This window comes from Aythya fuligula, chromosome 3, assembly GCF_009819795.1.
Source record: "Aythya fuligula isolate bAytFul2 chromosome 3, bAytFul2.pri, whole genome shotgun sequence".
Taxonomy (NCBI): domain Eukaryota; kingdom Metazoa; phylum Chordata; class Aves; order Anseriformes; family Anatidae; genus Aythya; species Aythya fuligula.
This window is the reverse complement of record NC_045561.1, coordinates 29,058,195-29,085,265: the sequence shown is the minus strand read 5'-3', so window position 1 is coordinate 29,085,265 and position 27,071 is coordinate 29,058,195. Positions and strand designations below refer to the sequence as shown.

General features: G+C 40.4%; 1 protein-coding gene and 1 long non-coding RNA gene across 2 annotated transcripts in view; one reads left to right on the top strand and one right to left on the bottom strand.

The window, feature by feature from the left end:
- Positions 1 to 20,209, bottom strand: part of LOC116487728 — a 50,982-nt gene extending 30,773 nt beyond the window's left edge. The window contains exon 1 of the long non-coding RNA XR_004253096.1: positions 20,111 to 20,209. This is a non-coding gene — a long non-coding RNA (uncharacterized LOC116487728). The remainder of the gene's footprint in view (positions 1 to 20,110) is intronic.
- Positions 1 to 27,071, top strand: part of SMYD3 (SET and MYND domain containing 3) — a 397,374-nt gene that overhangs the window by 140,557 nt on the left and 229,746 nt on the right. The gene's annotated exons all lie outside the window — the stretch shown is intronic.

Genomic DNA, 27,071 nt, shown 5'->3' with positions numbered 1-27,071 from the left:
TTTTTTTTATTCTTTCCTGCTTTCAAGGGGTTATTAGGAGGCATACATCATCCTGTGGCATTGCAGTTAGGGTTCTGCATGTTTGCCCGGTGGAAACAACTTCCTTTTTTCAACCAGGTTTCATGTGATTAGCTCAGATTCCTTGGCCTGAAATTCTTACCCTTGTGCTTTCTGTGTTAATGACGTTAATCCCCTCTACTGTCAATGGTGGTATTTCTGCTCATGTGTGAGGCAATCACCTGTGAAGTCAGTGGGACCAAGCATGTCGCATGAGCTGGGCATTGTGGTGGGTGTGCAGGCAGCACCAGGTTAAGTTAAGCACTCTGGCACCCAGTGAGATGACAGGCAGAGTAAAAACGTGTAAAAATGCAAAATATTGTAATTACTTGAGCAGGATCATTGCCAAAAGCCTCTCATTGTTCTAGTATGCAGGAACATGTGCCGCTCTCTTAATTTAAAAAGTAATTCAGATAGCTTAATGAAGGCTTATTGGCTCAGGGAGTGCTTTAGCTAAGAGGGATGTCAGAAGCACCTTTTGTGGGCTCTTCTTAAAAAAAAAAAAAAAATGGGGAAGCACCATCCAGTAATAGCCATGTGATATGGCCTTGCAAATATTTTTCTCCTCCATTTACTGAGTACACTTTGCTAAATCCAGCTTTGTGCTGCACTGTGTGTTCATTACAAAGAAATCTTTATCTTGAAATTCTTAAATATTTTTAAAGATTGTTGTTTTTGCCAGAGTTTACAAACCATAAACACATTTAAAAAAGTGAAGCAGGAGTGAGTTTTGCATCGTAAAGTCAACGTGAAGTATGACAAATCATGAGACTAGCTTAAGAAATAGATTTAACTACCTTCTCCCCCAGATTTGGGTTAACAAAATTTTAGCTTTGACTTGTCTTGTAATTTCATACTGTTCTCAGCTGCTAATGCTTACAATCTCTGTTGTTCTGACTTGATTTACTTTACTTTCTAGGAGTTAAGGTTTTAGGAAAAATACCGGTCTTTGGGAAACTCTCAATAAAATTGAGTCTTAAATTGGTGTAGGAGGGCAGAATATTTTTAACTTCCCCTTACTTCTATATCATGAACTGCCTTGTGCTTCGAGCTGGAAAACCTGGTCCAAGGGCTCTGCCTACATCCAGCCCCCCTGTGTCCAGGAAGGGATGCTCGCTGGTGGCAAACCAGGATCCTGCAGTCCCTTGCATTCAGGGGCTGCAGCTCTTTGCTTGGTTTTGCGGGCAGCCCATAAGTCAGGTGAGGTGGGCATTTATTATCCTACCTATTATCCTGACAGTCCATCAGTCATAGTTCAACTGAGGGTGATCACTTGTGATAATTTATTGGTAGCTTCAGTTTATATAATAGTCTGTAGCCAAATTCTGGTCAGAAATGATGCACTATACAGAAATCTGGCCAAAGGCCTGGAAACAGCTGTGGAGGCAGAACCACCTTTAGGTGCCAAAATCAAATGTGAGAAAGATAAAATTATGTGGGCAAAGTGATAGGTGTGGACTGCTTTTTTCATTTGCAGCATATCACGCTCCTGCTTTTAGCTTCTGTTTGGCTGCAGTGAGACCGAAGGAGGACTCAAGATGGCAAACAGAGGGTAAAAGGGCATGCTTTTTCTTTTATATATATTATTTACACTCAACCAAGGTCAGTGGGCCAGAACAGCTGCTATTACTGTACCTTGGCTGGCGTAGTTAAATGTTTTGCACAGGGCTCTTGTAACATCTCTTTACTTGTTGCATTTAGTGGTAAAATAACCAAAATAAAAAACAAAGCCATTTGCACCAGCATTCATTGTACAAAAATTCATTGCTCAAAGAGCTGAGCATCAGTGAAAACTCACACTTTTAAAAAGCCTGACTACTCCAAATGAATTATCTTGCTGCATAAAATGATACAAAGTTAGAATTTGCTTCTTGGTGGTGTCTGCAGAGCTTGGGAAAATTCTGGCCAGGGTGGGAGGAGGCAGGCAGCTGCTTGTCTCTTGGGTTGCTCATTTAAAGTGTGTGTACTCAGAGACAGCCTAAGGCTGTTCAGGAGCAATGACCTCCTAACGTACACTATTAGACATAGAGTGAAGGGAAGCTGGCATGTGTAGAAAAAAGTGCAGATTGTCTTTCTAGAAGTATATTCAACAAAATTGCTTTTCCACTAAAAACCAGGAGATCTTAAGCAAAAAGCTATTTTTAAGAGAAAGCTGTCATTCAGATGTCCAGTGAAGTGTCAGCAAATGCCAAAGTTAAGTTTACACATTGGATCTTGGTTCTGCCCCCTTGAGCTGTGTTTTTCAGAAGACCAGCACCCAGGAATGAAGGATTCAGCGGTCACAGCCATGACATTACCTCAACTTAATCTGAATTGAAGCAGAGCCAACTAGCTTTTGAGACTGGATTATTTGCTCTACTTTTCCAATTCATACAAATGAAGCAGAGAGGCATCAGAGGTCATCAGCACTGATGAAAGCATCCCTGATCTTTTCACAACCCTTCCCAAAAGCTTTCTGTATACGTTGACTGATGGGATGGCAACAGAGAATCCTGGGATTAAGCATTTAGTAGGAGGAAGAATTAGGTTTTATCTCTGAACTTCCCGCTGAGGAGAGAATATATAATTTCTCAAGAGCTAACTGTGTGTGTTCTTTTGAAGTCTGGACATGAAAACATGATTACAGAAATGCAGAGGACAGGGTGGGCAGTGTTGAGTAGCAAACTAAAATCAATTGAATTTATATACAGATATTTAATTTTGGACCTCTTTTCTGGTTTATTAATACCAATTTATTAAAAAAAATGCAGTTGTTAAACGTGGTTCAATGAGGAGTATATACTTGTATATATACACACGTTTATATATTTAAAATACTTATATTTGAATTGTATACAACTGCATTATGGGTTTCTCATTCTTGGAAATATTTAAAGCCTATATGGCCATGAGCCTGAGCAACATGTCTAACTTCTGAGTTGCATCCAACTTTGTAGAAGGTCATGCTTTGAACAGGGTGATTGACCAGCCAATCTGTATAGATCTCTTCCAACCTAAGCTATTTTACAATTCTGTATGTGACCTGTGTACAGGTGTAAAATGTTAAGGTGATGGATCGCATATTCAGCAGAGTCCTTTGGCATGCCACAGTGTAATTAAACATTTGCTGGCACTTTCAGAGAAGAAGTTTTAAATCTCCAGTGTTTCCCTGAGGTAGCCATGGAGCTTAAGTCTTCAAATAAGAAAGTTAAGTGAAAGTAACAGGAACCAGGCTGAACGCAAATAAGAAGAGGTGGTTTTTCATGCAGCAAGGATGGGGACTGCTTGCTAAGAGACCCCACGGTTCTGTCAGCTTACATGGGCTCAGCAGGAAGCTGAACAAGTGGAGCACCTGGAAGGGATATCCATGGCTGCTTCTTATGCAAGCAGACCATATCCAGACCAGAAGGTGCCTGGACAGACATGAAGTTGGGACAGCGCTTATAGGAAACACACCCTGCAAGTGCAGGGTCTTAACCTTTACTCAGTGCAAACTTACAACTCCTTTTGGAGGCCAGGTCTTCAGTTTGACCAGGACAGCTCTGTGCTTTTCAGCATGACTGGGCTAATAAAGTGCAGTTGTGAGAAGAGTTTGGGGAGTGGTGGAGGCTTCACTGTTTTTTGTGCCTCTTCCATCCTCCCCACAACCTATGCGCACTGGAGCTGGGCAGGCACAATGCCATCCCTCCCTTTATTTGTCACTCTCCTCCCAGTGCCTTTCTTGGACAACCTGACACTCCAAATGCAGTGGGTGTAGAGTGGCAGCAGCTTTTCAGCCAGCATTGAGGCCCACATGATGTTAACACACTATCCTGCATGCTGATTGTGGAAGGACTTGTCATGGGGGACCACTCTGGATCAAGAGACCTTTAGTTAGCCATTGGTTTTTACTTTTCTCACGGAAACTGGTATTTATGCAGCCTTTCTGCTACAAGATTTCCATTGAAGAGAAAGCAACAGAGCCTTTATTCCATTTCTGCAGATCCTCATCTGATTTAAGATGACAAATGTTAATATTACTGGAATATCTGCTTGCTGACAATAGCAACGTCACGAAATCTAGCAACAGAACTGGTAATATTTCAAAGGAGGTTCCCTGTGTTTGGTCTGTTCCAGAATAACTTACTAGTGACTTCTAACAGAAGTGTGTGCTGGAGATACTATGGAAATCCCAATTTACTCATAAAAATTTTAACCTTTGATAATTGATGCCAGTAATTTATTTTTCTATTTTGCACTGAGATTAGCACTTGCAGACGGAGAGTTAAAGTTCATAATTTACACGTGCCAGAGGCACCAGTGGGTTGTGATGACAAGCCTTTTAATGACTCTGCTAGATGTGATATCAAGCAAAGCCACTGGAAGTGCCACATGAATATTCATTTTAATGACATATATTGGTAGGCAAAGAATTACAACTTGCATGATATAGCTGTGGCTCTTAAAATTAAATGAACATATGGTAAACCATAGGCATTTTAAAGAAGCTCCAGATAGTTCCATTACATTTGGCAGTGATGGAATTAAATAATAATGAGGAAAAAAGAAAAGCTTTCCTCTGTGTGCAGACTGAAACCATGATTGCATCGGTATCACGTGTATAAGGTAAGTGGGAAGGGACTGCCCATACCATCTGAAATTGCTGACAGCTGTTAAAATCAGTCTTGTACCATGTGCAAAGGCATTAATCATGTTGCTGACTACATCTGTTCTTGGGAAAGAGGACACGTCTTGCCTTTGAGGACAGTTACCTGGCTATAAAAGGCTTGTTTGCAATTGTTATGCAGAACAGCATGTCATCCCATTACCACAGACTGCGAGCTTGTGATAAGAACTAATTGACTAGCAATTCCTTATTTGCATCACATTTTTGATTCCCAGAAATCAATGAGTAACCTGAAAGTCATGACATTGTAGAGGTCAGTGTGTGCGCATCCACCCCAGCAAGCCACAGAGTTTGATGAGCTGAGATGGTAATGGGTGTGTGTGAGTTGTACATTTTTTTCAACTTTGATGTGCAGCACAGCCAGCTGAGGTAAGTCTGACTGTGAGAAGTGTTTGCATAAAATCTTTTTTTCTATCTTAAAACTGGAGGCAGTGTACTTGGGCACCATTTGCTGACATCAAATGGTGATCTTGGGGCTTGTGGTGAAGTGTTATGATGCTGAGGAAGCAAATGTAATTATTTCTGATGTTGTTCTGTATTGGCTAAAGAATACAGGATTTTCATGTCAAAGTAGGTAGATAACTGATGGAGATACTCTAATAGCAAAAACACGTATGTTGAGAGCCTGAGCAATACCTTTTTGTTCCTGCAGAACAACCAGCCATGCTTCATACTAAGCAGGATTTGTAATATGGCAATTAATCTAGATTTTGATGTTCTGCCATGCAGTGTATGGTATTCTGTGTGAGTAATGAACACTTAAAAAGCCAGACGTTCTGCAGCAAACTTAAAATCCAGGGTTGCTGATTAAATATAATGCACTGTACATACATATCATAAATGGTCTTGATACCACACAAAAGGTTTTCCTGTGCAGCTCATTTCCATAGGCAGGTTCCACAGGAGAAGGGAGGTCAGTAATCATTGTTTGTGCAGTGCCTCTAAATTGTCCATTAGAGCACTTGTTAACAGTGCCATGTTTATAAGAGGGCAAGGCTGTTTGTTTACCTCAGTTGTCAATAATATGTTGAATGGAATATGGAATTGAGTGATATGAAGTAGTGGCTGGAGATGAGGAAGAGAAAGAAGGAGGGCTGATGGCAAAGGAAGAGAAATGAGAGAAAATAGAAGCAAGTAGAAAGCTGTGTGCAAACAGAAAGATCAAGGCAGCTACAGATGATTTGATGACGGTACGGAAAGCAGACTTTTGAAGCCTTCTGCTGGGCTTTTGTTTCTTTTCTCTTTAAACAAAAGGGGTGGAAGAAAAATTAAATGAACTCCTGAAAAATATCACCAAATACAGGAAGAAACAGTCAAGATAAACTATGGAAAAGAAAGGAACAGAAAAAGGAAAAGTGCCCTGGAGAAAATGAGTGTTGTAAACACTCTTATAAACAGAAAATGTTGCTCTTCCTCTCCCTGCTCCTGTGCTGCTCCCAGACAAATGAAAAGTTAACTAAAATACTCCGTTATTTGAAAACTGCCTAAGAAAGGGATGCTAGAATAAAATCTAAAAGGTGAAGTAAGGGAAAACACACAACAGGGGCATATGTGAAAATGGTATCTATGTAAGGGGTTCTGAATGGTTGCCAAAAGTTAATAATTATGATTTGAAACATCCTACATAGGATTGGTAGGTGTGATCCAGGCCTTATGGCTGTAAGGTAAGATCTGGTGCTGTAGCTGTAGCCTTGAGATGGGTAGACTCCAGGTCATGTGAGTATCCTAAATGACACTGGATGCCTTTGGACAGTAGAAATCTATCTTAGAGGTTATGATGTCTAACTACAACCAATACCACATAGACATATGTGTATGCATGGTGTGTGCTTGGAATGTGCTCAAATCAGTGTTTATTTTGCCTAATCTTGTTCAATGCATCTGTTGTGTTATGTACTATTGAGCAGTTAAAGTGTATATATTCAGCAGTCACATGGGCACTGCATATTTGTCAAATGTTTTAAGCTGTGAACCAAATATGTGGAATGTGCAGCCAGATCAAAGCAGTAGATACTTTATGGGGGTTTCTTTACATGCTGTGTGTTTTTTTTCTAGTTCAGTAAATGTTCTTGTATCCTATCATGTTGCTTGTTCTCCAAAAGTAAGCAGGAATTTAAGAAAAGAATGGAAAGCAAGTTTACAGAAGATTTTGATGACACACACATACAAACAAAACCCCAGTAACCCAAAACTCAAAACTCCTATCTAATTTGATATGGAGCGATACTTATGATGTGCAATGTGGATTAAAAGGGCAGGGAAGGATGAAATACCTTACTGTGTTCAATCAGATGGCTAATGAGCACACTAGGACTTGGGCCTTTTCACTTATTGCATTAAATATGACTAGAATTATATATTTGTTTACTATTTAAACATTACCTCTTTTGGGAATGAAAGATTTCCATGTTAGTGTGGCAGAAACTTCCTCGAAAGAGTTTTATAATTTTACTTACTAGGAAAATCTTTTAAATCCCGTGATTGAGAAGAGAACAAAATATTTTTCACCTATGTAGCTAGCCATTATTATGCAATATGCACCTTAACACATTATAAATAGACTTCATTTCTGTTTATGAATTTCTTACACAAATATGAAAGTGTTTTCACCTATGTGTTACAACATGCCTCTAGCAAAGAATATCGTATGTTTTCTGAATTCTATATTTGCATGAAACATAGGTATTTTTTTAAGCACAGCTGCTGATTTTCATCAGGGTTTTGTAGAAAAAATACATAATACTCTTAGTTCTGAATATTTAAAAATATGGAATATTTCTATTTTTTTAGTGTTTTCAAAATTTGTTTATAACAAGGAGAATTGTCGCCATTTTGAACAGTAAAAAATAAATAAATCATTTGATAGGAACCACTCCGGTACTGCTAGAAACATGTTATGAAATGGTGCCTTAAGTGAACTAGAAAGAAGATGGAAAATGATATCTGAAAATCCAATAGCATGGCAGCCAAAACTAGCAATGTATTTTATAGTTTCTACTGTGTTCAGATCATAGCATAAGATTTTTATCTATTCCAGAATGAGAAGCCTGCTCCGTAAGACAGAAAAGCTTCTGAAGTTATGATTTTTATAGAAAGTGCTGTGGTATGTGAACTCTGCAGAACTCAAGCTGTTAGCCCTGCAGAAGCGTGGAAACAGGGCTCCTGCCTGTGAATTTATTGATCTGAAGGGCTTCATCATGGTTGCTTTCATGGCACATGGAAAATACTAAAATCCCAGATGTCTTACCGCCTAGGGGATGAAGAGAGGGCTGCCACTTCCTTGGTGCTGCTCCCGTGCACTCCGCTCTTTTCAGCACTGCTGTAAGGTTTTAGGGAAGATGATCAGCCGTGTGTTGTGTGTGTCTGTAAACTTCATGCTATATGGGGGGACTAATGGGTAAATAGCATATAATATCATTGCTAGTACTCTTCTGCCTTTGATTTCTGTAAGCTAATCTTCAGTATTTAAGGAGATTGAGCAGAGAGGCAGAACACACAACAGTGTTGTAGTGGTAGATGGTAAGGGTCTGAGTAAGATCTGTAACATGAAGCTGTCTGTAGCTTCTCTCTTGAGTCATATGTCTGCTCAAGTGGTCTTTCAGAGTGGTCTTTTAGAGGACTAGGAAAAGTGAATGGATTTTTAGTTTACTTTTTTTCTTTAAAAATTAGTACCTGATATTTCATTGCTATGATTTAGTTTAATTTTGTAGATACATATTGAAGGTCGTTGCCTGATGCTTTCCTGGAACAGACTGCATATTTCATCTTTTATACCATAGCACTTAAGAACAGTAATGTTTCTGAATACAGACTTGTATAGTCTACTACCTTTAGAAAAGTATTCTTTGCTTGAAAAAGGCATATCAATGGACAGTAATTAAAGCAACATAAAGGAGAGTAAATGTTTCAGTGTTAGCTAGGTCAAGTATTATTGATTTCTGTTGATTTCTCTTGAAAAAACTTCATTTGGTGCAATCTGGAGGAGGAAGTGCAACTGCTTGTATGGGCAGCGGGCTGAACACTTGAAAGGGAGTATTTGTCAGAAGAGCAATGAGGGCACCTGAGCTGCCCCTCACAAAGCTGGGAGGAGAGGTATAAACCTGCCCAGCTGAGGAAAAGTACGTTTGGAATCTGTTTCTCAACTTTCCTACTCTTTCTCTGTTTTCCTTGGGTGTGCTGTTAGGAAGAGTTGAGAAAACTCTTGGCGTTTACTTAGTTTATAAAAGAAAACAAATGCTCCTCTTCCCATTGATACTGTTGTTTTTAGCAGCTTAATAAAATAAAGGTTTTGCCTCATCCTCTGAGCTGCCAAGAGTCCCTTCTGCTCCATAAGAGACATGTAAGAGACAGAGACGATCAAACGTTTTAAGGGACTAAAGCAGTGCGCTTGTGCAATGGCATGGTGAATTTTTGCATAGAAATCGTAATTTTTTCCTCCCCACTGAAAATCTCACACTGCTTTCTGAGCAAGCACTCCTACCAATGTGATGAATTCAACTGTTTTCAACCAATGATGACCTTGTTCAACAGATACTTTTCATATTGTGTTCCAGACTGTGTAGGTGAGATTATTTTTTGTTAAATGTTTTGGTGATAGGATTTTAGAAACAAAAGGATTTGATTCTGCAGGCCTTTACTCTTTCATTCAGCCCTGTTAATTTAAGTGTTTTTTTTCCCCTATTCCAACAATATAAAAGATTGAAAAGTTGTTTTTGATTGCTATTCATTAATGTACCAAATCTAGAGTGTTTCTTGCTGAATAGATTTTGAATTCAAAATGTCCTAAAATATTAGTATTAGAATCAGGTAATGTCTCAAATATTCCTTTCTGTAATATGGGAGCTTTTGTAATACTTAAAGCTTCTGCCTCGTAAATAATGCATATGTGTTATGCCTCTATTCAGTATTCAGTGTATTGTTTTCTATTATCTTTCTTCTTTATACTGTCTTTCTGATGTAAAATGAAGACTATTTTGGACGTATTCCCTCAGGACAGGAAAACTGTTAGTAAAATTCAATCCTCTCTCCTGCAGAAATTTGAATATAATCTGAATGCATTAAAATTAATCTTAAAAAGTAACGTTCCTTGCCAAAAGGTATCAGTAGTCATTTTTGCACCAAGTTTAAAAAAAAAAAAAAAAAAGTATTTTGTATGTCCTAGTAGTCTGCCGTTATCTTTCAACAGTCATAAAGAAAACTTAATGACTTTCAGAGGTCATTTTAAAATTTATTTGAATCCTAGTATAACTAAAGTTTTTACTTGTTATAAATATAGTTCTTGATATCATTTTGCAAGCCCAATGCACTGTCTCTAGTGCTGCAGCGTATGTTGAGAAATAACTTTCTGGGGAACGGCAAGGAGGCAGGTTCAGCTTGAATTGGTTTCCAAGGTACTTCTGGCTCTGAAAAAAAAAATGTAGTGCCTCTGCCAGGTTCTCTGTATTACAAAAGGGCTCAGCTGAGAGGCAGTGTGCATCACATGACTGTATTTGGTGTTATAGATGCAGTTTCCTCAAAACTTCAACATTTTTGAAGTAAGGAGATCCTCCCTTGAGGCTCAGCCTGGCATTTGTCCAAATAGATCTTGTGCAGCCTTTTCAAATGAAGGTGGCAACATTTTGTATGTAAAAATTATCTACCTGTGTGAGGATTGATAGTGTAGGTATCTGACTTTACAGTGTCAAAATGGGATTAGGAATGAACATTGAGAATCCAACTGGTTTATAAAAAAAAAAAAAAAAAAAAAAAAAAGTGGAACAAAACAGAATGAATCCCTTTTCATTAGACTTTAAACTACCCCAGATGTAGTAATACCAAAATGGTAAAGCCATAAAAGTGAAACAACACAACTGAGACAGGACTGCGTATAACTGCAGTTTCCTGGAGGAAAAAAAAAAAAAAGCAATAGTGACAGATTCTCATAGGCCATTATTCACAATTCAGAAGACAGCTTGCTAAATATTTTTAGTTTACAGCGTACAAACAAATCATCCGCTAAAATAATTATCTGTCAGACCATATGCTATCAAAGTATTATTCTGTGTAAGGGGCCTTAAAGAGACTGTATCACTTACTCATTTTGTAAGTATGTGTTGTCATTGAAGATGAAATATATGCACAGTAAAGACAAGGACTGTGAACAGTCAAAAAGTGTTGCATGTTACAGTAGTAAATAATCCTGATAGTTGAGTTTATCTACTCGTGTATGTGTATCTAATCTATGTGCTTAGAGTTATACCAAACAGTTATGGTGGTATACATGTCGTATATTTGCAGCTCACATGGTAGGTGAGCCAGAGAGCACTGCCTCACAGTTTTTTTGCAAGCTTTGTCTTGTTCAAACACATTTTGGAAAAAAAAACAAACAAAAAACACCAGAAATGGGGTTGTATTTAGCTCCAGTGTTTCTAACCTCTGAAATGCTCCTTTTTCATCACCTTCCTCTGAGAACTGCTATATACGATCATGATCCTAAATTAACCATTCCTTCAGAGGTGAGCAATGTTATAAATGGCTCAGGATTCAAATTAGGATTAAATAAAAAAATAGGATTTATTGAAAGAATATAAAGGAATAGAGGTAAGCAAACAGCGCTGGGTGCACCGGGAGTCTCCGCTCCACCAGGACGCACACCAGTTACATCAAGCAGCTGATTTTTATGCTCCTAGACTAATACATATTCATTACTACTTCTAAAAAAATAGATTATTAAAATTAGCTTCCGGGGTGCAGTCCCTCCTACTGGAGCATGCGCGGTCTCCTCTGGGGTCTCTTCTGGGGGTCTCTAGGGGTCTTCCATGCTGAAGGCTCGCAGTCTTCCTCTTCCCCTTTGTACTTACTGGGCACCATCCCAAGTTTACAGAACACCTTCTTCAAAACACCTTCTTCAAATCTTGTCTCCCAGCCGCTTTTCAGCTTCTTTCTCGGCCCCCCCCTAACCAGATACCAAAGATCCACATAGTATCCCATAACAGTCACTAGTTGTTATCAGTTGTTCTGAAACTCCCAGACACACGGGTAATTAAAACATTCTTCCCCAGCCATTCACAGACACATCTATAGCAGTGTTAGAAATAGAAGTCCGGAATAACAAAAGCAAACAGGTTCATAAATTTAAGAAGTGATAAATTGGCTAGAATGAGGAATGAGGGGGAGACTGGGACACACTGCAGCTGTGGTTCAAGCATTGAATTGCCAGTGCAGGGCCCAGAGGCAGACAGGATTCAAACATTTCAAACAGAATTGTTCTTTATGGACACGAATTGTTAAAACATTCCTCACAATCCCTTATCTTCTTTTCAATATCCCCAATTCGTGTCTCTTCTGTTATTAATAATTGGATTTCATCAGTTTGTTCTTGGAGGGTCCAATTCTTAAACATCATAATTGACATATCCCCTTCCCTTTTTAATGAAGTTATTACAAATGTACTATTTATCACCCGGTGTATTAATAATGTAAGACAAGGTATCATACAAGGTATATACAATAACATAATTACACCACATGACAATAAAAATAACACTCTTTTAACCCATGGTCCACCAGGCAGCCATGAAAATAAATCCCATTCCGTATCCTTCCAGGTTTGTGTTTGCTCGCTCACCTCCCCCCCTTCCTTCTCTGGGATGGGAGAGAGAAATGGGAAAGTGAAGCCTGTGAGTTGAGATAAAAACAAGAAAATAATAACAATAATAATAATAACAATAATGATGATAATAGTACTACTAGTAATAATGTGTACAAAACAAGTGATGCACAATGCAATTGCTCACCACCTGCTGTCCGATGCCCAACCTAACCCCGAGCAGTACGGCCCTCCTCCCAGCCTGCCTGCTGACAGGACAGTGAGAAGCTGAATTTGGCTTGGTCCTTGGCTTGGTGTAAGCACTGCTCTGTAACAATTAAAAACAATTAAAACACCAGCATATTATTAACATTCTTCTCATCCTAAACCAGAACATAACATTCTATCAGTTACTAGGAAGAAACACCCTTTTTATCAATCTTTAAACAGCAATTACTAAAGCTAAATTTTCCACAGACTTCTCCTTCTTGTGCTAGTAAATAATCCAAAGCTAGGCAATTTTGATACAAAGCAGTTCTCATCTTTATAACTCATTTAAATCAGTTCTCATCATTTATAACTATTTCTATTACAGCTAATAATTCTATTAAGTATATATACTGGGGTCCTATAGTCCCAGGATCTGTCTTCTGCCCACGTAGCTGGATCATAATAGGCAAACGCCTTCAGTCAAGGAGTTAGGCCCGCTTTCAGGGTCACTTCAGGCTTGTGTTACCGTTCGGCCTGTCAGGGTGATCCAGCTCCTGTAAAACGAATCACAATTTTATATAGGTTTAAAAAAAAGTTTTTTTTTTATGTTATTTTCTCGGGACAACCTGATCTTAGTGTGGGAGAAGTCCGGTCGAGGCCCTCTCACTCGGCAGTCAATACCCATAGGGGTTGCCTCCCTCGGTAGACCATACACACCGCAGTGGAGGGTCCTGCCCCGGTCTTGCCTTCTCCGTTTTCTCCCTTTAGGCTTGTCCCCTTTATTTAGCATCCTTCATTCATGCAGAGCCTCGTTGCCAGAATATTAGTTCTCCCTTAGCTTGAGTTTCAGTTTCCCAGGAGCGGACTCAACCCTCCAAGTTTCAGTAGTTACTGGTCCTTTTATTCTGGATGCGTGGGTCCCTTTCTGCAGTTCTCACAGCTGTTTCAGTAGTCAGTAAAACAAGGTACAGTCCCTCACATCGGGGATTCAGTGATTCTTCCCTCCCATGGCTGCTTGTTGAAACACTTTCTTTTTTATCTTCTGACAAGTTAAATAACAGTTATCTAATTTGCTTTGCCGTATGGCCCTTTCCAGGTTCCTGTAGCAGGATTCATCTGATAGCCACGGCTACATTCACATTTGTAGCCACATTTCAGGTTGATACAGATTTGACTACAGATACCAGGGTTTTGGCATTCATCAATACCTCCACAGTTTCTCTTGTTTACAAACTCAAACTCAGCTAGACAGTCACATTCATTTATGTTGCATTCCTTCAGGGGCTCATCACCCCAGTCCTTGCAGTCTCTCTGCTGGTTACACACTTTATTGATATCTATGCATTCTCCACTTCTGCACTTGAATTTGCCAGGTCCAGAGCACTGAATAACATTGTTTCATCAGTGCCATCCAGACAGTCTCTCAGACCACTGCACTGCCTACTCCTATGGACACAGTTCCCATCTTCACATCTGAACTGGTCTGGCCTGCAGGTCCAGGAAGGGCAGTTAATTTCATCACTTCCATCCTTACAATAAGGATCTCTGTCACATCGCCACTTCTTGTAGATACATTCTTGTAGATACAAGTCACATTGTCGGGCAAAGGTGAGCAGCAGGCAGAGCGCTCCGCACCATCACCTGTGTCACTTATACTACTCCTATTACCCATGCTGTTAGTGTCAGTGGCATCCTCCTTTTCTTTTTGCCACTGACCATTCACCACAAATGGATGAGACACATGATTACTAGTTAGGAAAGAGAGTGTAACGTCTGCTATACGGCTGCAGGCAGTGCCAGCTGCAACCTTAGGTTTGTGAAAGAGCCTGCCGGTGGTCATTTGGCAGTGTAATCTGCGTCTCTGCACTCCTGCCCTGCAATAGAGCTAAGTCGTCATTAGTAATGGTTATAACATCAATCTGGGGACTAATAGTCCTTTTTGCATTGCAAGATAAACCTTTTATAAAAAGAATGCTAGAGTGAAGCAGCACAGCCGCTGCTGCCGCTGCCTCCATGGTTACATCAGACAGGCTGCAGGGTCCTGATGTCCGCCCCTCTGCTCTGCGCCGACTCGCCTCACGGTGAGAGTCGACTGCCGGTGTCCACTGACGCCTCTGATCTCCCGTAGCAACTCGATCTCGGATGTTCCGCAATTACTTCAATTTCCCCGCGTTTTGCAGCTTCTGTCAGGTCTATTCTTTGTCTCTCAGAGCCGTCTGTGGCTCTGCAGCGTCCCAGGGCTCTCTCCGTCCAGCGGTACTCCCTCCGTAGTTTCTCTGGTCTCCCAGTGCCGCTCCAGTCTCTCGGCGCCGCTCCGGTCTCTCGGCCTGTTCAGGTCTCAGCGAGTCCAGGTCTCGGCCTGTGCGGGCCTCATATGTTGCAGGAAGCACAGCCGAAAGCACCAGTAGAGTCAGATCATGCTCCTGCCTTTTTCTTGTCACAGTCAAAACATTTAAGAGCAAAAATAGGATACACGAGATACACAAGATACACCGGGCCCATATATTAGGCACCACCACTCAAACTTGGATAAAACAGCACTTCTTTTCAGTCTGTCAAGCACTTCGTTCATCTCTGCCCACTCCCCTTGCAGAGAGTACAGAACCACGGATCGGAACTCTGCACTCGCTTTGCAGCAACGCTGCGTCTCACTCACACAGCACAATCGCACACGGAGGCCTCCAGCACATCTCATTCATACCACAGGAATATAACTTAGAGTGATAACCAACCAAATAAGTATTGTCTCTGACTGTGTTCTTCGTGAAGTGACTTGTAACACTTTGTTTCAAACCCTTACACTTACACAAATACTTTCAACACAAAATACGTACAATATGCAAATATTACAATATACAAAATTTCAACACAAAATACAACACAAAATACATACATAAAAACACATACAATTATTAACACTCCAGTTAGTATCCCTCCAGCAGCCGAAAACATACCGTTTGTCTGCAGTTTCAGGAGATCTTTGCTCCTGCGGTGAGCAGCTGAGAGTGGAGTCCCCTCCGAGCAAAACGCTCAGGGTGCACCTAGGGGTGTCCACGCTGCAGCCGATCCCACAGCCGAGCAGAGTGTCTCCTGCCTGGCTCACCAAAATGACTCACAGAAAGCTGACTCCACAATCCGTAAGATTGTAAAGTAGGTATGTTTACTCAGTTCCATGCAGCACGGGGCGGGTAGTCCCACCAAAGTCGTACACGCCTAACATGGCAAATTGCTTTAGTAAAGAGTTACATATACATAAACATTCCTATACATATACATATTCCTAACCTGTCCCTTTGTGAACAGTCCTCCTTATCTCAGACCCCTTGATTAAAATCTGAACCATGAGGTTGTTTTTGATCTGGTTCTCGGGGTCCGAGAGGCTCCTGTTATCTGGTGGTATAAGTGCAGCACAGGCACAAATGCAGCACATACTCATTCTTAATCAATTGCTCTCTAATTTCTAATTCCATTGTTTCAGCTTGCTCTTTTCCGGATCCACAGCTATTCTACTATTAATGTTTAAAGCCTGACAGACCCCGTCCTCCGTGGATCAAAATACATGGGGTCTTAAGGGTTCTTTTGGTCATTCTATCATATAATACTGGATCATTTTCAATTTACTCTTTAATTTTCTGGGGCCCCTATTGTTCCAATTTCTAATCATTATTCATAATGGACTTTTTGGTCATATATCTGGTAATTTGCTCCCTTTCTGGTCCTTGGTCTTCGATTTTATCTGACCCATCCGGGAATTTTACTAGTGGCAATTCCCACAGCCCTTGGTTGCCCCCAGTAAGAGTGTCTTGCAGGGGGTTTAGGACCTATCACCCACCCACGTATCACTCCATTCACCAGCCCAGCCCCCCCCGACAGGAGATTAGAACTGGTGAGAAAACAAAAAGACCTCCACGCTGACTTTAGAAGTCTGTTACACTCTCACACACAAACACGGGCAACCGTACCTTTACCCAACCGGACGGTATCTTACGAATCAGTCGTCTTCGTCCAGAGTCCAACCGGACGGTATCCACAAGCGTCTTCGTCTGGGATCGAACCAGACGGTATCCAAACGACTGTCGTCTTCATCCGGTTCGATTCCGGACACCGGAATCCAACCGAACGGTATCCAAACGACCCTGTCGTCTTCGTCCGGATCTTCGCGCGCAGAATTACGGGCACAAAAACACAGCCGGCAAGGGAGCTCAAAAAAAAATCAAATTCTTTGCTTACCTTTATTCAGGTTCAGAATGGCATTAGTCCCGATCTGAGTCAAACAGGAGCCACCAAATGGTGGGGCGCCCCTCCTAGATTAAATCAGAATTCAGGAACTATAGCCATCCCGGACGAGCCCCCAAATTGTTATAAATGGCTCAGGATTCAAATTAGGATTAAATAAAAAAATAGGATTTATTGAAAGAATATAAAGGAATAGAGGTAAGCAAACAGCGCTGGGTGCACCGGGAGTCTCCGCTCCACCAGGACGCACACCAGTTACATCAAGCAGCTGATTTTTATGCTCCTAGACTAATACATATTCATTACTACTTCTAAAAAAATAGATTATTAAAATTAGCTTCCGGGGTGCAGTCCCTCCTACTGGAGCATGCGCGGTCTCCTCTGGGGTCTCTTCTGGGGGTCTCTAGGGGTCTTCCATGCTGAAGGCTCGCAGTCTTCCTCTTCCCCTTTGTACTTACTGGGCACCATCCCAAGTTTACAGAACACCTTCTTCAAAACACCTTCTTCAAATCTTGTCTCCCAGCCGCTTTTCAGCTTCTTTCTCGGCCCCCCCCTAACCAGATACCAAAGATCCACATAGTATCCCATAACAGTCACTAGTTGTTATCAGTTGTTCTGAAACTCCCAGACACACGGGTAATTAAAACATTCTTCCCCAGCCATTCACAGACACATCTATAGCAGTGTTAGAAATAGAAGTCCGGAATAACAAAAGCAAACAGGTTCATAAATTTAAGAAGTGATAAATTGGCTAGAATGAGGAATGAGGGGGAGACTGGGACACACTGCAGCTGTGGTTCAAGCATTGAATTGCCAGTGCAGGGCCCAGAGGCAGACAGGATTCAAACATTTCAAACAGAATTGTTCTTTATGGACACGAATTGTTAAAACATTCCTCACAGCAATAATTAAGCTAAAAATAACAAAGCTGCTTCTGCTTTTATCTTCTGTGCTGCTTTACTGCATTTAAGATGTTAAACTCTTACCTTTACTTAAGAAGTCCAAATGCAGAAAAATTGTGTATTTTTTCTCCATTATATTTACCTAAATTCCTGAATAAACATATTTGATGAGTATTGTAAATTGCAATCTGTCTCAAGTCATATGTAATTGGGAAACTCCACGAGTTGCATGAAAATTTAAATGATTTTTATTAGTTGAAAAATGGAGGGAAACTTTATGTATAGGTCAGGAATCAGAATTTTACTAAAAAATGAAAATGGCTTTTACTATTTTTAATGCAGTAAAGTCTACAAAAAGCTGTTACAATATTAAGTTTTAGTTGGCAGTAATTAGAGTTAAATTTAAGCAGTTGGTAATTCTGGCTTCAGTCCTTCCTACTGAATCATAATCCACTTAGCTGTTGGGGGCTGAAATACTCTCAGGATATGAGTACCTGTCAAGGGAGTGCTTCATGTGACATTTCTGCATTAAAGGGTCTCAGCTGTGTTTCTAGATCTAGGTTGGGATGTGTCTGTTCTCTCTCATCTTCTCTTTTACGCTTGTGCAAGTGTTCTCACTGCCACTAAATGTATTAAGGGGCAGTCAGAGAGAGGAAAGGAGTCTGATATTTATCCACAGGCTGTAATCACAGCCTTTTTTAACCTTGATCTATGATGTGCAGCTTGCATTAAAGTTGCTGTGGGTGTTGTAGATGCTGTTTCTATGAGAGAAACCATCAGACTTGGTCTTCATCTTATCTAAAAGATGTCTTCCCTGCATCAGTGGACTCACAGAATCACCTAGGTTGGAAGAGACCTCCAAGATCCCCTAGTCCAACCTCTGACCTAACACTAACAAGTCTTCCACTAAGTCATATCCCTAAGCTCTAAATCTAAACGTCTTTTAAAGACCTCCAGGGATGGTGACTGAACTGCTTCCCTGGGCAGCCTATTCCAATGCCTAACAGCCCTTTGGGTAAAGAAGTTCATCCTAAGATCCAACCTAAAAAAAACCCTGGCGCAACTTTAGCCCATTCCCTGTCTGGAATTGTCCAGGATTTAGCCTGTCACCAGGCACGTGGGAGAACAGACCAACCCCCACCTCACTACAGCCTCCATTAAGGTACCTGTAGAGAGCAATAAGGTTGACCCTGAGCCTCCTTTTCTCCAGGCTGAACAAGTCCAGCTCCCTCAGCCGCTCCTCGTAAGACTTGTTCTCCTGACCCCTCACCAGTTTTGTTGCCCTTCTCTGGACTCTCTCAAGCACCTCGATAACCTTCTTGTAGCAAGGGGCCCAAAACTGAACACAGTACTCGAGGTGTGGCCTCACCAGAGCTGAGTACAGTGGAAAGATCACTTCCCTAGCCCTGCTGGCCACACTGCTTCTTATACAAGCCAGGATGCCATTGGCCTTCTTGGCCACCTGAGCACACTGCTGGCTCATATTCAGCTGACTAAACTCATGCATTATACAAGTTACCTCTTCATTAGCTCAAGCATGTGATCCTTGGATCAACAGATTTTTTTTTGATACAAGATCAGCACTGATGTGTTCTGTATTTGCTTAATCCAGGTTTTGCAGTGAAATATAAAATGAATGTGGCCAATGTGGGAGCTTTGGCTGGTCTTGCCAGTGAATGGCACTGCTCAGCAAATGGCACTGCAGTGCTGTCATTTCCACTGGCCCCATGCTGCATGCCCTCCCCTCCTCTGGGCTCCCCCATTTCTGGAGAAAGGTTATAAATCTGTCAGGTTCCCAATGGGGCCAGACACAGTCTGTTCATTGTACCCAACTGGATTGCACCAGACCATTCCTAGTGCATACCCTGTTCCTTCTATCCACCTCCACGTAGCTTTTCCCAAGACCAGAGAGAATGGAAGCTCTACTGATCTGTTGCTCATTGCCTCTAAAAGAGATGAAAACCAGTACACCAGTGACACCAGTGTATAGGAGTGCTCAATTGGACACAGCTGTGTGAAGATAATGCAAGCATGTTTATTTCAGCACATTTTACTATTACGAATATCCTCTAAAAATAAATCTCCACTTTATTCTGAAACATTAACAGCCCTTTTTAACTTTCTCTTTTTTAAAATAAAGTATAAAATAATAGTTAAAAACACAAACCAAACCAAAGTGCTCTATTGCTATTAGAGTATTCATAGCAAAAGCTCTGTGAGCATGATGAGCTAGTCGAGCATGGAGTTTTCATTATTGAAATTATTTGATTTAAAAGTTTCATCCTGAGGTTTGGATACAGATACTTTAAGTCACAGAAGCTAAAGACAGAGTAGATTTTACAATATTTAAATTTCAACATGCAAAACTATGCCATTGTTGCTTGTAAATATGCTAAATGTCTTCTGTAGTGTCTTGTAAATATGCTAAGCACCCCCTGTAGTTAGTTCCCCCACTACCATTATAAATGAGAGCAAAGAAAACGTATTTCTTACATTATAGCTTCTTTTCCCAGGTGTAAATCTGCTGTTTTGTTTGATATTACCAGCTCAGATGCTTGACTGACAGGTTTCAGAGTCTGCTGTAATTGTGAACTGTGCTCTCAGTCGCAGTGCTTTGGAGTCAGCAGGGAACAGTACTGCACGCTATATACTTTTTATTATTTTTTTTTTTTAAAGAAAGGGCATTACAGTGCCAACATCTAATCAATCTTGAAAGCTCTTTCTCCTGCTCCCCCCCTTCTTTCCTCTCTTGGTATCTTTTAAATTACCGTAATGGTGCAGTTGCTTTTGCATTGCAACATCACAGTCTGAGCTGCTGTACTTATAATTGTTTTAGCACACCCATTATGAACCTGGGTTTCTACGTGTTATTGAAAGGTTTGTAGATCTGTCTGACAGACTGTCTATCAAATGTTATTCTGTGCTTGCTTCCTAATATTAATAACAGTAGAAAAACAGTATAGGTAGAAAAAGAGAAAATTATTTCCAGGAAATCCTAGTTAAAAACAGTGAAAGAAGGGTTGATATATAATGGCTGCATTGATAAAATGATGCCAGAGCAATTGTTGGCCAGACATGATGGGACAAAGCTGTGGTGGAAAGTGTTTGTGTGGTACCAAGCCCAGGCAGCACTGTGGGGGTGCCTTTCTGCAGGGGCTGCAATGTGGAGCATTGAGCCCGCTGACTGCAGCACCCCTGTGCTCCAGTCTGCTCTGCTTCCATGGTCTGGCCACAAGAGCCTCCTTTTGACTCATGCACATGGACATAGAAAAGCCCTGCTTAGGACACGCTGGTTATACAAGGGCTCCTCTGAGGGAGGTTCAGGTTGAACGCAACGAGCCCTCAGCTTGTTCCTTTGTTTGCAGAAGGTCCACAGTGCTGAAATCAGTTCTACTCTTCTTATTTCCCCTTCATTTGGGAGGGCAGCCAATAAGTATTTAGTGGCAGTTTGTGGATTAAAGAAGAAAATATTGCTTGCTCATTGTGCAAGTCTGTTTTTCCCATTGATTTGCACAGGCCAGCAGTAAGTGACGTAGTTAAAATCAGCTAATTTATAATAATAAAGCTAATTCAGAAATCATTTATTATGTGCTAAAACTGGAATATCCCTATTGAGTAATGTACTGTGGTCAGTAGAGTTGATCTGAAATGATGCCAACCTAATGAAGGACGTCATGGTCATAGCTTGGAGTTTAGCCTTTAAATTAATCTTCTTCCTCTTCTTCTTTGAAGAACAGCTGTTGCTGTTGAAATGCAGTTTCTGATACTGATTGCCATATCTTTGTTCTAATGTATTGCTGTGCGTGTTTTTGCCAAAAATTTATTATTACAGCTTGGTAAATGTATGATTCTAGGTCTCTGAGCAGACCACACAGTATAGCCTAACTATCCTCTAGGTTCTGCTTAAATGGTATCATAGTTCTCATAATATGTTTGTTACCATATATAGCATATTTTGCATGCCTATTTAAATACCCTATTTTCTGCTATTTATTATTTCATGTGCTGTTTTTCTGCTTTCAGCACGAACAAATACTCGAGCGTCAGGCCTTCCCAGGCCACAGGCCTTGGAGAGCTGGGTCTTGAGGTCTAGGGTGGTGGTGGGTATGGAGCTCCAAGTTTGTCTTCCCCTCTGGTGTCCTTGAAGAAAAATACAGGTGGTAGTTATTTACACTAATTATTTCCCTAAATGTGTTAAATGTAGTATTTGCTTAGAAGAGCAGCACACTGAAATATGTTCCAATAGGTTTACTATATGGTGTATATTTCATAAACAAAGACAGTGGGTGCATGAGAGTTGAACATCTTTTTCCTCTCTTCTTATCTCAGCTTTCTGTTTAAAAGCTTTTAATATATCTTTGATAAACAGAATCTCTCAGTTCATTAAGAACATAAATGTATTTTTCTCTTAACTGGTGGAGATCAGTTCTGGCCTGCTGGTACGATGTTGGTAGATGGGATATGAAGATTTTAATTGGGTGCCTGCTGGCAGGGACAGCCTGCTCTGGCAACCTCCTGCTGGCTTGCTGGTCCCTCAGCAGCTCTGAGAAACCGTGGTTGCTTTGTCTGCCAAGTTTTTGCTGTGTGTATCAATGTATAGGCTGACAGGGTGCTGAAGATTGATTCTATCTTTTACTTCCTATCACAGATCATTCAGCCTTATTTTTAGTATAGGTTTCTTTGCTTCACGTGACTCCGCATCCACAAAGGGAAGAAAAGCAGTAAATTATGCTTTGCTGTTCTTATATGATTTTCTGATTTGTGGTGCTATGCCCAGGCCCTGAACCTTTTAAAATTTGTTATGTGCCCTGTTTCAGGTATTATTTGTACTGATGCTTTGGGCTCTAAGTTTCTACTTTTTCCTTCTGTCTGTCAGCATCTGAAATGTTTACTTCAGTATTCCCCCCTTACATAGGATTTCTATCAAAAGTGTTTTAGAGGTGAAAGAAATTTATCCTCTGTTCACATGGACTTCCCTGTGCAATTTTGCTTGTGATGCAAGAGCTGCTCCTCTCCTCTTGCTGAAACACTCATCCTTGTGCATGCATTGGCCCAAGTGCCCTGGCCCTTTGGGCAGGCCAGGAGCTGGCAACGGGGCTGAGGTGCCTGCACCCCCTCACACACCCAGGGCACCAATACTGCTGGGGAACTTGTTCAGGCTCAAAGGGGGTGGTACAGGTGTACCAGCCCCAGGGTTTGGGTTAAGGACATTGCTGTGAGCTGCTTTCCAGCTGGTACTTGTCCTCACACCTGATTTTAAACAAGTGAGCAATTGATTTGCAATAAGTGTATTTAAAAGTATGTTAAATATGTTTAAGCTTTCTTTGGTGGAAACTTCTACAGAAGTTGTTCTTCTAATTTAAGAAAAAAATAACGTGGATTAAATAAATAGTTGGTGTCATGCAGTGTGCTTTTCACTGTGCAAGCAAAGGGAGTATAGACTAGCCATTAGAATGAAAAATTGTGTTTTGCTTCAAGCCTTCTTTTATTTCTTTAATTTTGTAAATGTTATGTCATTTGCTGTAGACAAAACCATTTTTACATTTCTATCCCAGGTGATGAATGCAAACGTTGCCTCCAGTCCCCTGAACTCTGATGTCATGTGTGTTTCAGTTACCCAATTCCATTTTACAAAGAAATATCAGTGTTGTATTTAGCTGTTAGGATAATGTTTGGAACCAGCTCCTCTTTGTAAATTTACAGGAGCAGGTTGCACTTCTGTATTATAATCATGCATAGACGTGAGGATCATAAGAGTTTTGCTGGGGTAATGTCCTATGCAAAAATCAGACCAAATTTTCAGCTGATGGGTAACTTTATTAGTATCAATTTGTTTTTCCATATTACGTCAGCAGCAGTAAATTCTTCAGTCTCACTATGAGATAATGAATAATGTGGGATTATGATCTCTATGCAACAAAACATAAAAGGAAAGGATCCAGATTTAGAAAATGAAAATTTGGTGATAACATGAAAGATGCAACAAAAACAAGTAAGTGAAGGAACCGTTATATTTGCAGTTATCATCTAAATAGAAAATTGATAGAAGTGTACCAAGAACTGGTAATAAAGAATGAAGGAATGAGATGGACATGATGCAAAGGCAGAAATATTATTGGAAAACAAAAGACAGTTTAAAATATTCTTTAAAAGTTATAAGGGCTGTTTATCGCAACACAATTTTCTCATGGTATTCACTGCTCCCAGAGAAGTGGAATTGACTTAAGTTTAAATAAACTAAATATATACATGTATATATGTAGAAATCTGTCTCGTGGAACATATGTCTATGTGCTCCTCACACATCTAGATTCATACAAAGACATTACAAGATTAGAGAGATCAGGTGGGAGGACTGAGAAGAAATGCTCTCAGTGCCCACAAAAATAAGCAATGAGAAGGTACTCTAATAGCATATAGTAGAGATGAGGATATTTTTAGCTAAAGGAAGGTAAAGCCTATCCTTTTGACTGGAGATGCTGGACCTTTGTGCAGGGGATCTTCATCTGAGCTGTGAGGCAGAGGAGTTGAGCTGGTGTAGGGCAGGTTGAAACCCCCCATTTTGATGGGCTGGAAACACACAGGCCTCCACATGCTGCCTCATCATTTCTAGTGAAATGCATCAAAGTCTCTTCTTTTTATTTTTTAACTTAGGAGAAATGTTTTGGTTGCGAAACACGTAGCTGCATATTCACTTACACTTCCCAAGCGTGCAAATGCATGGGGTGAGATGGATGACAGTAATTTTCACAGCTTAAGTTGCCACTTTATCACAAGGAAGCAAATAGCATCCATGCAATGTACATGCTTTTGTTGAGTTCGTTCTTCCTGTAGTATTCGACTGCAGTTAAAGCCCATCAAATCTCATTTATGACTCCTTATATCTTGAGACTCTATTTATGTCAGATTTAGGGTGTGTAATTCACTAGTAGCTGCATTCAAAGCAATGTGCTCCAGAAAAGTGAGCAGCTGCTGGCTGCTGCTGTGGATGCCATCCTCGCATGGGAATGCAGACCAAGAACATCTGCATAAGCAGGAAAGCTTGAATTCCTAGCGCTGAAGGAGACGTCTGATTCAACAAAGGGTTTTCTTTAGTAATTCTTACTGAAGACTGGAATTTGCTGTTTGTTAATCTCATTAGATCAGACCAAATTCTTTGTGTTAATGTGACTCATACTATGAAAAAAAAAAAAAACCTATGCTAATAAAAAGTCTAAGCAAAATGCATATGACTGATTAGAGAGCACAGTTCTTTAATTGTTGAAGGACCTATTGGATCCTGGCATGTTTTATACCCTGTTTCTTGTAACAAGGGGGATAGAGATCTTAATAAAACATTTTAAATACACTGAAAATGATTAATGATTGCCAAAAATTCTGGCTTGAAATTCCAATACTGAAAATGTTTGGAAGCAGCTTCAATTTTCCTTCATTAAGAAAGCAGAGATACTAATTCTTGGGAAAATATATATAATATCTGTAGATGCTTTGAGGTTTTGCAATGGTCAGTTTGGAACTGTTGTCAGTTTCATAGCCCGTACCTATTATTTGATTGAGGGATCTGCTGCAAGGACTCAAGTTAATTATTAAAAAAAATAACTTAGATAATGCACTCTCTCAGGTCTCTGCAATTCTACTTTGGTTCTCGTGCTCCAAGTATCTATGCCATAGTGTAAGTGACAATTGTTTTGGATACAATGGCTGGGTGTGCTCTGTTCAGTGTGTACTGCATCCCCTGTGGGCATGAGGGTAGTTGCACACTCAAACCTTGTCTCAGGTCTGTGTCATTCTCTGTAGGTTGTCAGGTGCCCTAGCCCCTTGGTTTCAGAGGAAAAAAAAAAAAAAATCTTAGATTTAGACACTGCTATTTCTCCTGTGCCCAAAATAATAGCCATTAAACATGCAAGTGCGTCTGCCATGGCTGTCTATGAATGTATACAGTATTAGTGTCATAAAATTACAGGATCACTTTTAGCAATCTGATAGTGGTTGACAAGAGCTGTATGTGTTCCTCCTACTACAGCAGCTCTTCTGAGCTGATGTTTTATCTGTAGCAAGGGGAAATTTCTCAACTGTTTGGTGTGCTTTTTCACAGACGGCCTAGTATCCTGCCTACCAGTGATTTAAAGGAACATGGAAATTCATGTGTGTTATGCTATGCTGATACACTTGAAAAGTGGTTACTGTAACAATGTGATCTTTAGAAATGAAAGCAGTCTGTGTTTCAGTTCTGTCACAGCCAAATGCTAACCCAATGATAAACAGAAAGTAGTGACAAGCTTTTTAGGAGGATTTATTAGCTTAAACTTGTGCTACAAAATGATCTTAAAGCTGTCATATGTCTTAATGAGGATAATCTATAGAAAAAACATCTCTGCAACCTAATTTGACAAATTGTTTGCTGAGCTGCTTTTTATATTTTATCCTTATATGTACAATATGTACTGTAATCCCAATTTGCATTTAAAAATTTTATTTTTATAAAACAAAAACTGAACATTTGCTTTTGAATAGCAAATTCAAAAATTCAGAAGCTAGCCCCAGCTTACGTGACAAAGCAGCACAGTCCCTCCAGATGAAATCTTACCCTTGGCTTTCCTTCCATAGTGCCAGCAGCCCTGGCTTTTTAGCCATTGCACAAGCATGCCCTCACTAATGCATGTCAGGAGACATTGCTTGCATGGCACTGTAATATGCTCTATGGACTAACCTGCACTGTCCTATCTTGCCTTGTCCTATCCTTATATAGTTAGCTAGGACTATTACATATTTTTTGGAGACAGGTACATTGTTTTCTTCCTGGAAGAAGAGAAGTCTTCTCTTCTGCTACCACCAGAGAACGTATCAAGTGGTCAATAAAAGATGAGGTATCATTTCCGTAAGCTAGCTATGTATGACCTATTTGCTCACATTCTTGCATCAGCTTTGAAAATATTCTCATTCATCTTTCGAAGTACCTAGAAAAGGCAAAGAACCTTGCTCCCTTTGCTCCACACAGGCGCACATCACAGCTTTGCAGCCGCACGGCCTCTGTGGCATGTGGTTTTGGGCTGTGTGTGCATTGCAGACAGGTCAGGAATGTGAGACAGAGCGCTGGGACTTATTTTGGAGAAATCATCAAACACTTGGTGATTTTTAGCCCAAAAGAGATTAAGGGCAAGTTGCGGGGATAGTCTCTGTTTGAAAGATGAATGCTCAGGAAATACAAGGGCAGGAAAATGAAAGGGGGAGGAGGAGGGTGAGGGGAACCTCTGGATATACTCAGGCTATCAAATTACAGACAGCTTGGTGAGAAACAAGTTATGAACTACTCTAAGCAGCAGCAACACAATAGAAAGAAAAGATAAAATATTTCTGCATCTGAAGAAAGAAACTTGCTGAACTTATTTTTGTTTTGGATATTGATAAACTATGCATCATGTGACAACAGGACTTTTCAGACACCTCTGGAAAT